Below are 16,392 nucleotides of genomic sequence, written 5' to 3' on the forward strand. Positions count from 1 at the left end.
TAATGGAAATGTTAGCAAAAGACGCCTAGAGACAACTAGAAGGTCGGGGCATTAGATGTAAGGACATTTTTGTTTATTGAGAGGATGGTAGATAAGTGGAACAGCTCCTGAGGAGAGTTGGTAGGGGTTAATACAAAGAGGGGATTTCAACATGCATAGAGTAGTCATAATGCTATCCTGAATTTAAGATGCGATCGAGGACTGATTAATACCTAAAAAGTGAGTAAGAGGTGAGTAAGAAGTAAGATTTATAATGAAATTATAATTAAAAAAAATAATGCTAGAGTGAAGAAGTGATATACAACCCACCTCCAAAATTATTGTAATATAATGAGTAACCCTGCGCAAAAACGACCCACAAGTGTGTAAAGCCAAATCCAACATGAAAAATAAAAGAATGGTATAACTTACAAAACGGGTCATTATTGATGCTCAGCAAACAATAAAAATGGCATATATATATATATATATATATATATATATAATGCCCAAAATACTCCACTGAATATTCCTATATAGTGTAGGATCCTTAAATGCAAAATACGATATAAATAAATATGATTTCACTCACAGATTCATGTCATGGAGCTTTCGTTGTGAGTGAAACCATATTCATTTATATTGTATTTTGCATTTAATGATCCTACACTATATATGTGGGGGGGTTTGTTACCTATATTGGAATTTTCAGTGGAGTATTTTGGGCATTATATATGCAACTGTTAAACACCCACTGAATGTTGTATAAAGCAGCGCGATGTATGTTAACCAGACTTTTAGGAAAGCAGTGTGTGTGGAATCTTTACATTTTCCACTTTTGTTGTGGGAACATGCATCTCATATTAATGTTCATCATATGCTAGAATCTCAGTCTGATGACCGTAATCCTCAACTGTAAGCAAAAACAGGATAAAATAAAAACAAAATGTTTAAACATCACTGACCCTTTAAATATTAGTGTTCTAAAAACTCAGATTTTTATATAAAACAAACATTGTATTTTATCTGAAAAGATTATCTTGATAGAGGGCCATGCTAGCCAAAACATTGTAACCTCTGAATAAATACTTTGATTTGAATAAGACATTCTGTGAGTACGAGTCTGCACCTCTGGTATATTATATTCCTTATATTATATACCTTATATTATATATAATATATATATAATATATAATAATATACATATATATATATATATATATATATATATATATATATATATAAACTGTGTACATACACACAAACACACACACTTTGTCTTCTAATTGACATTTAGTGCTTACAAATTTAAGTTCATGACAGACTTCTCTTCCTCCAAATTTCACACTACTAGGGAGACGTTGTCTCGCCTCTGATTAATTGAATCTTCCGAAGGAAGAACAAATTTAGGCATTTCCATACTGTGACAGAACAATTGTAAAAGTAAACAAAAACACAGCCATGGGTGTTAAAGCGATCATTACATGTGAGTTGTCATTGTTGTAGTTAGTAACACAATAGGAACAGAGGAACGTGGATTGGGTTTTAGGTAAGAACTGTTTGATCCAGCTGTTTTATAAATTTGACAAGTGAAAGAGGTAAATCATATATTATTAGTCTTTCCATTATTCCCCCGTACATGTCTTAACATGATCATGATCCTTTTCCATAAGTTAGAAATGACCCCACTTTAGCCTTCCATGATATTTCATGATATTGCCATATGTTCAGAAATTTCAGTTTTGGCTTATTTACTTACAAAAACAGATAATTCTTATGACGTACTGGTACCCACCTAGAAGGGTGATCAGATTCTCTCCTAAAGCCACTTTAACCCTAAGGATACCATATTTTAAAAGCAGCGGTTTTGTTTTAGATGCCATTAACTGATATTTACCAAAGCAGTTGAATATTTATTGAATAAAACTCATGAAGATAAACATTTGTTATATTTATATCAGAGAAAATGTTTTTTATTACACGTATTATGGTTAGATTTCTTTCTGTAAAGGAACAGTTTACAGTCCCTGACAGCCCAACTAAAGAACAATTCGTAGTAAAGTACCGCATTTTCTCGATTATAAGACGACCCCACAACATTTCTATATTTGAATATAAGACTACCCTGTAGGAAAAAAGTTTTACTAGTAAATATTAATTCACATGTAAACTATGTTTTATATTTAATAAAATGATATGTCACTCTACTCCCAGATATGCTGTATACCCCCCTATATGCCACTCTGCCCCCAGATATGCCTTATACCCCCCCTATATGCCACTCTGCCCCCCTCAGACTTACCAATGCATCCCCAGACTTGTCCCCCATGCTCCCTGGTTTCTGGTGCGGGCAATTGGTGAATGTCTGTGCGATGCTACCTCCGCCGCTACCCGGTACTTCCGTTGGGGCTTCAGGGTGGAGCACCGGAAGGTCATGACATGCCAGCGCTCCATCATAGAAGCCTCTATTTGAGGTCAGATTATTAAACGACTTTAAATATACCGTATTGGCTCGGATATAGGCCGCCCCCGTATATAGGCCGCACCCTAAAAGTTTGGTGCTTTTTTAAAGAAAAAGTTTTTTTTCTTTAAAAAAGCACCAAAAAAAACATGCTGCCACTCTGTCCTCCCTCCCCGAGATATGCTACCACTGTCCTCCCCCCCGAGATACGCTGCCACTGTCCTCCCTCCCCGAGATATGCTGCCACTGTCCTCCCTCCCCGCGATACGCTGCCACTGTCCTCCCTCCCCGCGATACGCTGCCGCTGTCCTCCCTCCCCGAGATATGCTGCCACTGTCCCCCCCCCGAGATATGCTACCACTGTCCTCCCCCCCGAGATACGCTGCCACTGTCCTCCCTCCCCGAGATATGCTGCCACTGTCCTCCCTCCCCGCGATACGCTGCCACTGGCCTCCCTCCCCGCGATACGCTGCCGCTGTCCTCCCTCCCCGAGATCCGCTGCCCTCCCTCCCCGAGATCCGCTGCCCTCCCTCCCCGAGATCCGCTGCCGCTGTCCTCCCTCCCCGCGATACGCTGCCGCTGTCCTCCCTCCCCGCGATACGCTGCCGCTGTCCTCCCTCCCCGCGATACGCTGCCGCTGTCCTCCTCTGCCCCCCCTCCTCGACTTACCGGAGCAGACTCCCGGGTGTCTTCAGGGCCGGCGAGGGACATCTACGCAATACGCGTATGCAACTTCCGGTACCGTTACCGGAAGTTGCATTTGCGTATTGCGTAAATGTCTCCCGCCGGCCCCGCAAGACACCCGGGAGTCTGCTCCGGTAAGTCGGGGGTGGGCAGAGGTAAAACGCTTAGATAACCTCCCGTGCCGGCACCCCCCCCCCCCGTGGGAAGTGCTGGCAGGGGAGGCTGTCTGAGCGTATCGGGGAGAAGGATGCAGGTCCCCTGCACCGCTGCGGGGGATCTGTATCCTAACCCCGCTGCCTGCCCGGCGCCCGGGACTGCATGTCCCGGGCGTCGGGCGCTAGACCCCGAATATAGGCCGCACCCCCACTTTAAAAACTTAAAGTGGGGGAAAAAAGTGCGGCCTATATTCGAGCCAATACGGTAAGTGTGTATCATACAGGTCTTTCTTATAACCCCCAGCCACTAGGGGAGAACCCACAGGAAATGCCTAAAAATTGCATTCACCTGGTACGTTAGACTTACTGGATCCATTCAATAAACTGTGGAACAGTTCAGGCAGTGGTTATAATGAAAATGCTCAAAGCCTGCTAAGTGATTGACAATATATATTTAGCTATACTGTTTGAGGGCATAAATATCCATATAAACTACTAATTTAGAGGGTACTTCATTTGCAATATTATGGTATTGCTTTGGGAATTCTCACCCAGAACAACTTGCATTAAGTGTTCATAAGTCACACATACTAGTGTTGGAGATCTACTGCTCAATAATAACTTTAGATAGCCTAGATAACTTAGAAATCCACTAAAAGTTAAACCAAGGTTCTATTGAATAGTATAGGAAACATGGCCACAGTTCTTCACTTAATCACCTAAATGCTGAAAATGGCTTAGTGCGGACAGTGGGAAGAACAATTTTTAGTACCTCTGTATTTTTTTATTAGGTCCACCACGCGGAGTGTGGAATCATGTTTCTACTACAGTCCATACACCACTCTTACATGAAGTTAAATGTGGTAACGGTAGCGGTTGACCTCTAAACAGCTGGTCCTTTCTACTTTGTATATAGACAATTTTGTCCTTGTGAATTATAAATAAAATTTAGCACATTTTTGTTCATGTTTTGAGTCTGAGGTGCTCAGATTATCTGCTTCATCCAACACTTCAATCACCTACTTCAACTAGCAGACAATGCAAAATATAGTGAATCTCTCAGATTGTATACAAAAAACAAAATACTGTCTGCGCTTCTCACCCTAATAAAGTTGGCAACAAATATATAAACATAATATAAATGAGAGGTTTTGGTTATATGAATTGGCCAAAGCATAATTAAGCTCACCCGCCACGTCAAGGCACACTCTCAATAGGGTGAGAACCTACTCTCACCTCCTACATAGTGGACACACAAAGCAGTTTATACTGCTACCAAAACCTTATTAATGTGTTGGGGGAGGTGCAATTAAACCTCCTCCCTATTAACCCCTGGACAGCAAGCTGCAACCAGACTGATGAGGAGCCAACAACCTCAAATATGTGCAAACAGGGAAAAGAAAAAATGTCGGTGCGCTAAGCTAGTCACAGGCTCAAAAAATACAAATGTATAATAGGAGGCCTACCAAACAGTGTGAGCATGCTGCAAATACAGTGTGTTGGCTGTACAATCTCTCAGGTTGTGACCACATAGTTCAAATGGTTCATTCTTGTAGATTAGGCCATTTGTTAAGGTGCTAAACTATGAAGGTTTTCACATTGGTTGATACAGCCTTTGGTCATGGTTAAAAACGTATCACGCACACCATTACTGACATATATACCATAACAGTGACATCACAAAGCTGAAATTCAAAAAGACTTTGAGACGCAGGCTCGAAATGACCAACATCTATTCCCTGTAGACTGTGCCGGGGACGTTTGATAGTTACGATAATAATTTACCTGCATTATCCTAAAAAGTGCTTGTTGGGGTACTGCTGTATTCACTACATGTGTTACTGAATATTCACCACAACACTACTACAAGAATATTGTATCCATATATTTTATATTTTATTTACTTTTTTGTGCTTTATTGCTATTATTTTCCAAAGGAATAAGTAACAACCTCAAGAAGATCAGATCAAACAAATATGCATTACAGTCAGATTTAGTTTACTTTTCTAAATAATTTTGTGTTGTGTTTTAGTGTGTTTTTGTAGTTTTTCTGTGGCCAAATGAAAATAAAAGTATTTTGTTATTTATTATAATTTATATGACTTAGTTTAAACTGCCTCCACACCTTTATCAGTGTCATATCTGATAAAGTTAAAGTAAATCACCAAAACTAAATCTCACATTTATTTTATTAGTTGTGAATTAACACCATAGGCATGTTGTTGTCATATGATAAGGCACATAGTTGTGTAGTCAGCTCAATAATATTGCTGTGAAAGATAACTTAAAAAGCTTATTAAACACTGTGAAAAGTTTCATTTCAGAGAAACGTGTTTTTTTAGCTGGCGGTACAAATTATATTATACTCAGGAAAGGAACCTGATAGTATAATTTAATTGCAAATGTCTTCTTATTCTAAAGAAGGATGTGGGTGTGGCGGTGTAAGCCTTGCTTTTGAAGAATGGTTTTGTCTTTAGAATCCTATCATTTGTCTTCCTACCTGTAATTGGCACGATCAAAGTGTTAGATAATTGCTGGAAAGGTATAATGGGCTTTTATGACTATATAACAAATTTATATTAAGCCTATCTATAAGTACAATACAGATAATTACCATGTAAAATGACATTTAAAAGATATTTTCAGCTGTATATATTGAGCCACTTTTTTGCGCTCTGAAAAATAGAAAGTTTACTTATTTTATTGTAAAGTACTCAAAAAATAATATTACATGTGATAAAGGTTATTTAACACTTTCATGACCGAAGGTATTTGTTACTCTTAAGACTGGAGCATTTTCAATGTGTTTGTTCAGCCACGATTCCCCATTTTCGTGTTTAGTGTACCTTCACAGACTATATATTGTTTTTGAGGACAAATAGGGTTTTATTGTGAGACTCTACTCATACATACATTTATTTGGGCTAAAATATTTTTACACAATTGTGCAAAAACTCAAAAAATATCCCTTTTCAAAATGGTCGCAATTTTGCTCAGGATTTCCTCCACAGGATTGGTGCAGCTGGTTAAAAAACAATTTACATTCAGAGATATAACCCAACAGGCAAAATGCCTTACAGTGCCTCTAAGTAACCGTTACTACATGCAAGGCGAAACAATCCTTTATCAAGTGGTTGCACGTCGGTAATTTACCAGCAACTAGCCTTAAAGAGCCAGGGCCGGTTCTGTCACCAGAGTACATGAATATCCCACATTTGGATATATGGCAAAAATACCCCCGTACACACTACATATGGTAATTTTCCTTTATAGTTTGCGTTGCGTGGCTTCCTTTTCTTTTTTTGTACTTTGTTAGCATTATTCTTTATCAGAGAGCAGTGCAACATGGCTAGGGATCCGTTGGCCTCTGTGGACCTCCAGGAATTATCTCAACCACAGTGTACCCATGATGATGTCATGATGGCATTACTGGGGTTTATTTAAAAAAACAAAATATTTATTTGTAATTATTTTTTACATTGATTCTTAGCTGAAGAGGAATCACAAGATACAATGTGGTCTGTACCATCAGTGTCTCTGTCACTGTGATGTCATACCTCCTGTGGTATCAGTATAAAAGGAACGATGCCCTTAATGGTCTTTCCTGCCACATTCTTCAGGATGCCTTAGTATTTCCTAAGGTTATGTATACATCTCAGACAAAACAAGCTTATAATGGATTGCATCTTATCATGGATACATTTCTTTTCAATACACCAAATATAGTGTATATATCTGTTTTAATATGTGCTTTCAAAAAGGCAAAAACATCAAAAACATATTCTAATATATTTTTGGAAAGTGTTAAAAAACTGTCAATGTGATGTGCAAGTGAAAACTATTTAAAGGAAGGTATAGCTCATAGTTTATTGTTCTTTATCCCTCTGAGATGGTGCCATCTAGAGGTATTTTGCATTTTGGTATTCTTGAGAATCTCTGCTCTTTGGAATGAGCCGTAACGAGAAGAGGATAGTATTATATTATTTATTGTTTTATATAGTGCCATCAAATTCCGTAGCACTGCACAATGGAGTAGATGAAGCATTGGAGAGTCAATGGTCATCTCATCATTAAACCAAGTCCTGTGTGAATCTTAAAATCAGTGGTTGTCAACATATAGCTTCCTAACTGTTGAAGAACTGCAACTCCTATATCTTCACCCAACATAAGTAAAAGAACATGAGTGCACTTATGCTTAGTGAACAACTGGATCTATTTCCATATCAGTTGGTGTGCTACCAGGTAGCTGCTTCAAAATTAAATATTATTCCAATACTGTTTAACATAGTATAATTAATTCTATAGAAATTTGGACTGTTTTAATGAGGCATGCATGTTGTTTTATTCACACCATTTAGAAGATTTTGTTTAGAACAATCTTTATGTAAACTGAGAAGTTCTTCTAGAACAGAGAAGCTGTTTAAGATTTGTGCATATTTTCTTACTCATCGTTTTACACATAATTGAGCTTTTAGCATCAACAATGCAGAGGTACTAAAAGCTGTGTTCTGTACGCATGAAATCTCACTTGCTCTGTTTGATGGTGATGTTTAGAGGCGTAGAGCAGAGTCTCTTTTTCTATCTCTATCCTGTAATGTATATTTAAATGCAGCTTACCATACAATGCCACTTCAATTTGCCTGGTATTTGCTTTTGTTCTTAATTACCAGATCACTTTACTTTTAAATTATACAGTAATTTAGTCCACATTAAAGTAATTAAAGGGAATCCACATGAAAGAAGTTTAGAATTATCTTTTAGCATGTAATAACCTATGATACTATTCATTTGAATTACATTCTTGTGATTTTGATTATAAAGAATGTTGAAGTCTTATTTTGTAGATGAGGTTAGGAATTAGCAGTGCTATTTTTTGGCACTCAGTGGGGATGTCACAAATTTGTCTGAGAACTAAAGTAATAATGCTCTGTTGATAATAGATCTATTTGCAACACGCAGGTGATAAAAAGCAGTCGTAACCCATTTGTGCAGATAATTTCAATCATGTCACTGACTAATATAAAGTATTTTAGTATTTTTAGTTTATGACTATTATTTTGCGTATTTTCTGTGGGCAAGTGGTCAAACACAACCATGAGATTGACAGGAGTAACTAGGGTTGCCACCCAGACGGTAATGAGCTCTCTTTTGCAATGCAGTGCCAGTGTTTTTTTCTTTTGTGGCTGGTGGGGAGTGGGGAGCAGTCTATCTCAAGATAACGGAGCCTTCATGCAAACCGTCTACACGATTGGAGGAACAGAAGCACGCAAAGCCTGGATCCTACCCACCATTTGGCATGTGTGCCAGTGAGGCATAAACCTTAGCGATATAATGCAAATTATGGGACAGGGTGGATATTTTGTGGAACAGTCCACCTGGCCTTTGGTGCTTGTAATTAAAACGCCTTGACGACAAAGGACATATATATATATATATATATATATATATATATATATATATATATATATATACGTCTTACAAAACATGGACCATGAGGACCATGTAGACGTACATATATGTCCTGTGTTAAAACGTAGCTGGTGCTCCTGAGCACAAAGCTACTTGCTGGGAGTTAACTGGCAGAGGCTGCCTTAAAACAGCCCCGACCCTCCCTGCTGACCAATCACTCCTTTAATGTCGTGATCCCTCACTTTAGGGGTTAATGTTCTGTGTCCTCAGCCCCCACAAGCTTGTAGGGATCATCCTTGATCCTCCCCTGTTACCCAATCCAATTGTATTATTTTAAGGGTTTATGTTTGTTTCTGCAGTCACGACAAGCTTATGGGGATCAAATCTTAGTCCACTTGAGGTCTTCCAACTCACACCAGGAACAAAACTTTTTCTAGTTCTTCAAATATCGGAGAGAGGTTACTTTCTTTCCCTTTGTTCTTCAAAAGGTTGGAATATGGGACCATGGAAAAGGAAATCTTCTGGCAGCTGCAGAGGAGCCTGAGAGCTAAGGTGGACCACATATGCCTGCGTGGCCAGGAGATGAGAGGAAAGGGAGGAAAAATATATACAAGATAGAAACTCCATGTTTAAGTAAGCATCCACAGCTAGCAGTAGGTCTTGCAAATTAAGAGAAAAAGGGTAGAGACTTGAGTATTTAGCCAGGAGGCCATTAGGTCTATTTTGAGCATAAGTGGACAGTTACATTGAAAACTTTGCAATGAAGGGACCATTCTCCCGAATGAAGAGGCGTTCTGCTTAGGAAGTCTGCCTTACGGGTCTGGATTCTACTCTATTCTATTCTCTATTCTATTCTAGGGAGAAACATAGAAGAAGGGGACTTATTATAACGCCCTGCTTGTTGATATAGGCCACCACCGACTGAATGTCAGATCATATTAGGATGCTCTATGTGCGTCAGCCAATGATGTAGAGCTTTTTCCACAGCTAACGTCTCAAGTCAAATGGAGGGAAGCATGGATTCTCTTGGTGACCAGCAGCCTTGAGCATATTTCTCTCGATAGACTGCCCCCCAAACTCTGCTGCTTGCATCCCTCGTTAGGAGTTCATTGGTTGACATAGCCCAAGATTTGTTATCCATGGCAGCATAACATATAATACCCAAGCAATCAGAAAGAAGGGGTGGGTCCTGAGCAAAAAAACTACACAACCATAAAGTGCTACAAAAATATAAAATTTTAATAGGAGAGGAAAATGAAAGATGAGTAGCTGCCAGTGTTTTACTTTTCCCAAATTGAGCTTCAAGGTTATAGTGCTTGGCAAAGGTGGAAGTCGAGGAGCAGATAGCCACTGCTAGATGATTACAAGGCCCTGGTACAAGGAGCTCTCAATTCTGAAAGAACCAGAACACCTTGGTATTTATAGGCTTTAGAGATTGCCAAAACAAACCATCTGCTAGGAGTGCAGGAAGAAACCGTGTACGTTTTATGGAAATTGGAAGGGATAATGAATAACCTAATAATAATCTGACTCAAGTTGTCCTGCAAATATATGTCTTGAGGTATCTGACCGAATCCAGAGAATAAAGTTTAACCTCATCGTCATTAAAAGGGTCTAGAAAAAAGGAAGGTAGAATCACTTCCTGGTTCATATGGAAATCCGAAACAACCTTAGGTCTGAAGGTTACATTAAAAAATAATGTAAGGCTCCTGCCACAAGAACAACTGAATTCTAGAGACCCTTTGAGTTGAGGTTATTGCCATGAGGAGAAGAATATTCAGGGTGAGTAGAAACAGAGAAACGTTCTCCAGTGGCTTGAAGAACCAACGGGAGATTCCAAGAGGGGGCAGCCCTAAGAGGAGATCTGGGGCCAGGGCTCAATTGTCACATCCTTTATAATGAGAAGATTTACTGGTATGCTCCCCAGAATGGGATTGTGAAGTTCTTTCGTGGAACTAAACACGTACAAGAGATGTACTGTTAATTCAACAGAGCACACTCTTAACTACTACCTACTCAGATTACCTTAAAACTGCACATTGTGACGTTCTATGAGAAGCAGCAGGGGAAATGGACCTAGACATGCTAGGCAGAAAAAACTCTCACTGAAGACAATAAAGAGAAAAACTAACTCACCAGCAAACACAGACACCAACAAGGCTGTAAACAACAAGGAAACCGACATCAGAATCCAAAGAAAGCCAAAAAGCCTGTTTGAATGCAGGAAAAATGGCACCTGGAAGTCTATAAAGTAAGAATAGTTCTATACCAATAGGAAATGAGTGTCATGATGACACAACGCTACCAGGAAGCCAAAGAGAAAGAGGGCAAGGAATGCCAATAGTGCACGAGACACCGGTGACAATATCAATCTTGTGAGATTTGCGAACAACCCCGGGAAGACTGGTAAACTAGTTAGAGGACCTGATGGCCCAGTGACCACACCAGACCTGCTGTACAAGGAATGCAGAAAATGGGACCGAATACAAGCAGACCTGATGAGACAGATGCAGAACCTGCTTACCTAAAGGGAAGTGTTATAAAGCTCACTAGGATCCCTCAGGTAGATTCCCTTGGCACGGTAACTGTGTACTGAGGGCTTCCAGGGAAGAGAGACTGAACTCCCACAGTCAAAGGGACCAGGGAAGCCAAAGAAGGAAGGCTAAAGAGGCAGCACACCTTGTCAGTCTGGAAGGGCAGTAAAAAGACTGAAGACGTAGATGAGCATTGGGTTTTTCCTGTCCTATCAGCTGAGAGGGGAGGAGCTACCCATATTTCATGCTGCCATGGATAGCCAGGAAAAAAGATTTGAAGAACTATATCATTTAATTTCCAAATTTGTCATGACTTTCTTAAAAATCGATACATGGTTAAACATGCTGTAGGAATTGGGAAAAGCCAATTACAAGTATTAATGGAATTACCAAAAATGGGCCATATGGGGCCCAAAGCCCACAACGACAATATGTAGCTAGCCAGAACGGCCAGTGAGTTCAACCATGACAGATCAGGGAAGGTTGGCCCCGTAAACAGGTACCAGCTGTAGCCTCCTGATGGTGACCCCGTGTACATGTTAGAGACTGATAAAAAAAAAATGATGTTAAATGGCTTCTAAAAACAATTAACATAATTGCACATTTAAATCGACTTGTCCTAAAGACATAATGGAATTTTTAAAACATGTTAAAATATCATTAACACCCCCCAACATACACTTCTTATGCAGTTATGTTTTGAAGCTGTGTATGTCCACTGTAGTTAATGACAAATAACCTAGGTGACTATTTTGAAATCAGCAGAAGTAATCTAGATCACTCAAAATGTTTTCTTTTCTTTCTTTCCTTTCTTTCTTTCTTTCTTTCTTTCTTTCTTTCTTTCTTTCTTTCTTTCTTTCTTTCCCCTTTAATAGGGAGGACCTTGGGATGGACCATCAAAAAGTATGTTTTAACCCAATGGATCAAGGTTGAATTTTTCACCAAGTAAAACACTCTTACTCAGCAGTTGAACTCAAAGCTTTATGTAGTCATATGACTTCATGATGGATCCCTCAGTACCAAATAGTATGACTCCGACAGGAATGCTGATTGCAACAGGAAAATTCTAGAACAGATGAGGTGAAGTTGCATTTAGTCAGGAATAAAAAAAAAGTAACAAGTGACTAGTGTGGGCTGAGTTTGAGCAATCTACAGAAACAGCTGGAATGAAAACAGATAAGGAACTATAGATTGTCCAGGTCACAATAAATATTAAGAATGATCTATGATAGGTATTGGGAAAATTAGATCCGCCATGTAAGCAGCAGTTAATGATTTAGCAGAAAGGACTGCAAAATGATGTGTAGGAACTGTGTGCTTGTATAGTGTAGGAACTGTGTGCTTGTATAGTGTAGGAATTGTGTGCTTGTGTTCAAATCCCTGGTAGGCTGCATGCAAAGAGTCTGCCTTTATAGCCTACACATTAATTATTTTTAGTTGATTACTTTGTTCTGATTAATTAAGTAAATTGCGTTTATGGCACTGAAGAAATATAAATACCTCTAATATTTTATTTAACAAAAGACTGAATGAGTGCTCTGCATTTTGGGTTTTTATTTCTAAAATTTTTCAGAGGAAAATTATGCGCACAATACACTCAATATGTTTTTGTATATATGGGTGTTTTTTTTGGATAGAAATCAAGTGAGACACACTGTCAGGTTATTTTTGCCAGTGTAAACATCAGTAAAGGAGATTTATTGCTAAGACAAAGTTTTCATGGGCTGCGGTGCAGGACTGATATGAAATATTCGCTGAAGCAGCAAATTTTGGTTTAGGTAACAGCCCTTCTACATTAAACTATCATATTGACTGTCTTACTATTTATAGTAGTAGCAGAAATGACAAAACGACAAAAACATGACTTCGCTTTATTCCTATCCCACATTCAAATTGCCCACAGTACTTAGTGATCCTCCTGGAGTCTAGGGAGAAACTAGGGGTGTAAGTCTGGTCATTATTATTTAGCTCGTACTGAATTTTGTTTTTACTTTCCTATAGCTTCATAGTCATGTTAGCATCTAGATTGAGCATAAACACTAGTTTCCAGTGGAGACAAACAAAAAAACAATATCATCTCGCAGCTTTTAGCATAACAATATATGTAGTTTTACCATTGTTTTGAAAATATTTGGTTTAAAAATATTCCATCTCAAGCTGTTAGATCCTTTTCTAAAGTTTTTAACCTTTCCAGTAATACACATTCCAGGGCACGCAACAGAAAGAACTGTGTGAATTTATGGAATGCAGCAATAATTAATGTGACTCTTTGATGTTGTTCATATTATCTGTCTGCTATGTTGAAGAGACATAATAGCAGGATAACATCATAAATTAACCCTCTATACATCCCACTTGACATATTATACCACAATACAATTGTAAAATAAGTAAAAGCTAAGACAAAAAAAGATATAAAAGACATAAGACACCCTGACACACCTGAGTATTACCTAAATCCTGGACTGTTAGGTGTGACTCGGGGAGAAGGCTGAAAAGCACTGGTCTATAGAAGCGAATACACAGTGCAGAACTCAATTAAGTATAAGTGCAAGACCAGGGAACAACGAGGTCGAGGTAAGGAGCAGGCAAATAATGGTCTAGGACAATCCGGGGTCGATACTAAATGGCACTGGCTGAAGAAAACCCCACCTACAGTTTATTGGAGTGGTAAAGAAAAATAGGGCATATGTTGCTTTATTTTGTGTCCCGTGAATGGGAATTAAGCCGTTGACTATGTAGGTTGGCCATCTTGGATGCATGGAAAGGACTTGGCGAGATGCCTGCCATGCCGCTGCCTATCTCTTTGCCATTGTGAATCTGGTATGCTATGCTTTCCTGAAGGTGTTTGGTAAAGCAAGTGACGTTAGGCACCCAGCGGGGTCACATAGCAATTCATTATGTCACCCCGCTGGGCACCTCACGGCAGCCTTGCAAAATCCTGGGCTTTGTCAAGCCCTGAGTGAAGAGACTGAGGGGAGAGGTAAACCAATGGGTGAGATTGGGTTTTAGGAAATTGTGGAGACATCCAGTTAGAGACAGAGGCAAGGCAGGAGAGGATAGGCAGATCTTTGTGTCATTCACATGTAGGTGGTATTGAAAGCCAAAGGTTGAATTTAGTTTGCCAAGTGAGGTAGTATAAAATGAAAACAGAAGGGGTACCATAAACGAGCCTTGGGTACACCAATAGATAGGGGAATTGTTACTTGGGGGGGTGCTTAAGGTATGATCAGAAAGGCAAGAAGTGAACCAGGAAAGAGCAGTGTCACAGAGACCATGACTGTGGGTTTTGGTGGCCCACAGTCAAATAAAAATTAAGTAGCTTCCAGTTCCTGTTCTAACATTAGCTTTCATAACAGGTGGAAAACTGAAGGGGGCTTAGGCTTTAGAGAACTCTCTAGGGATTGAGATAAAGCAGCAGGGATATATCCAGCTTCAAATGAACTACAATTTCAAAACAAAACAAAAAACATGTTTCATGTTTTGTCATCTTTACTGATTCCTTGAACTTAAAAAATAATAAATAAGATATTGTAAACCACAATTTATAATTGTGATTCGGGGACAAGTGGTGTGGCCTTTGATTTTAAGAATGTTCTGTGCAGTACAGGACACATGGTCACACTAGTGGAGATGGAAGCAACCTGACAACACTGATACTGCAATACATTTTGGGCATCTGCCAGTAAGTGAGGTCAGTGTGAAAATAAGAAGAAACAAAGCTGAAAAAGTACAACAATTACAATAAATATCTAAAGAGACCCTGTTAGTGCAAAAGGTCATTTTAAAAAAATCTAAAAAAATTATAAAAATGATACAACTTCTTAAACCACCCTGTAGCCTCCAGTTGAAAAAATTAAATACTAATATTAAATATAACTCTTGTACTCTCAAACTAAAAACATTTTTTTAAAAATAAGAGTACTGTGTAGTGAGTTTGGTACTATAATCTTGGCGATAACACAAACAAAAAGTGAGGGGGCCATGCACAAACAAGCTTACAAGACATTGTTTTTTCTCAAGACAATAGCCTGCTTTGTCACACTTCTTGTAGCATCCTGTTTACCACCTGGAGATTTGGTGACAGTCTGTTTTAAGATTAATTTAATGATTGAGTGTACAATTACTTCACTTTCAGGTGTTATGAGAAAGAGAGACATCAACACTATTCTCAATGCAAAGTTCAAGTTGTCCTTATAATACCATAGCTTGCAGGTGTGAGACTCAAATCCCTCTGTCCCTTTTTTCTAGGAGCTGAGAATGTTTGCTGGGTATACACATATCACAGTGTTCTAAGAGCTCGATAATATGGATATAAACAGAAAATGTGCTTATTAACTTGCAGAATTAAAATACTTTATTCTTCTTTGAAACAAGTTACAAACAGCCAAAACTAGGTCAGAACAGCATGTAAAAAGTATTGATGAATCTGCATCCCTAGCCAAGCTTCAAAACAGCCATAAATCTGGACATAAAGTCTGGGACTGAATGCATTTGTGGGTAGGTTTGTAGGAAGAAACCTACATTTGTTGGTATGTTTCCACCTTCATAAAATTAATTCCAATTTTGGGAGCAGGGGCGTGTCATGGTAACCCTTTAAGTCTGAGGACTCAGGGGGGCATGTTTGAGTTTGGGAGGGGGGCCCTGGTGGATTTCTGGGGAAACTCCTTACCTGCCTGCCCAGTCCCTTCTTATGTCTAACGCTATGCTCATTGGGGGACACAGGGTGACCGGGAAACCCTGTCTGGTCTACCAGAACCGGACTCCCATGAACTAGCCGGCTATAGGGGGCTCTACATGCCAGGAAACGCTCGATGCAACTGACCAGGACCTAGCCACAAATTCATGGAACTGCGCGGTGGCTAGGAACCGTGGCGATGCCCGCTGGCAATTGGAACAGCGCCGCTATGGATGCTCTTTGCCCCACCACGTTGCTCTTTTGAGGTTACATTAAGCTTGTGATGGGCAACACTCGTTGGTGGTTACGGAGAGGGAGCTTGTTTGGGAACCCTGGTTTTATTACCAATATTTAGGATCGGGGTTTACCCAGCCGCGGCTATGGAACTCTGCCTGGCTTCCTGGGGAAGTTTCCACCCCGCTGTCGCTCAGGATCCCGATGTCAGATCATGTCACTTTTTGGATCATATCTTCGGACCCTGAGCTCCCCATT

This window comes from Spea bombifrons, chromosome 7 (assembly GCF_027358695.1).
Source record: "Spea bombifrons isolate aSpeBom1 chromosome 7, aSpeBom1.2.pri, whole genome shotgun sequence".
Lineage (NCBI taxonomy): Eukaryota > Metazoa > Chordata > Amphibia > Anura > Pelobatidae > Spea > Spea bombifrons.